Below are 347 nucleotides of genomic sequence, written 5' to 3' on the forward strand. Positions count from 1 at the left end.
CTAGTTTAAACAGTGGAATCACCAAAAAACCAAAACCAAAAACAACCCCCACCCCATCCTAAATAAATAAATAAATGTGGCTCAACATAGACCACAGGAAGGAAATTCATTTATAGAATGGGAGCTGAAACAAGGGAGAACAACGGAGGGCATCACCTTGTTTTATCTCAGTGGGGAACATGTGCATCGGGATTTTCACTACTCTACACATTGCCCCAAAAGATTACAAAAACACAGAGAGTATTGATTTTGGAGTCACAGATATATTTTAGTGAGTAGGAAAGTTCATAAATATAAAATTTGTGAATGAGGATCAACTATATGTACAAAGAAGAAATAATATAGTA

This window comes from Propithecus coquereli, unplaced genomic scaffold (genome assembly GCF_000956105.1).
Source record: "Propithecus coquereli isolate 6110/MARCELLA unplaced genomic scaffold, Pcoq_1.0 Scaffold207, whole genome shotgun sequence".
Classification (NCBI taxonomy): domain Eukaryota; kingdom Metazoa; phylum Chordata; class Mammalia; order Primates; family Indriidae; genus Propithecus; species Propithecus coquereli.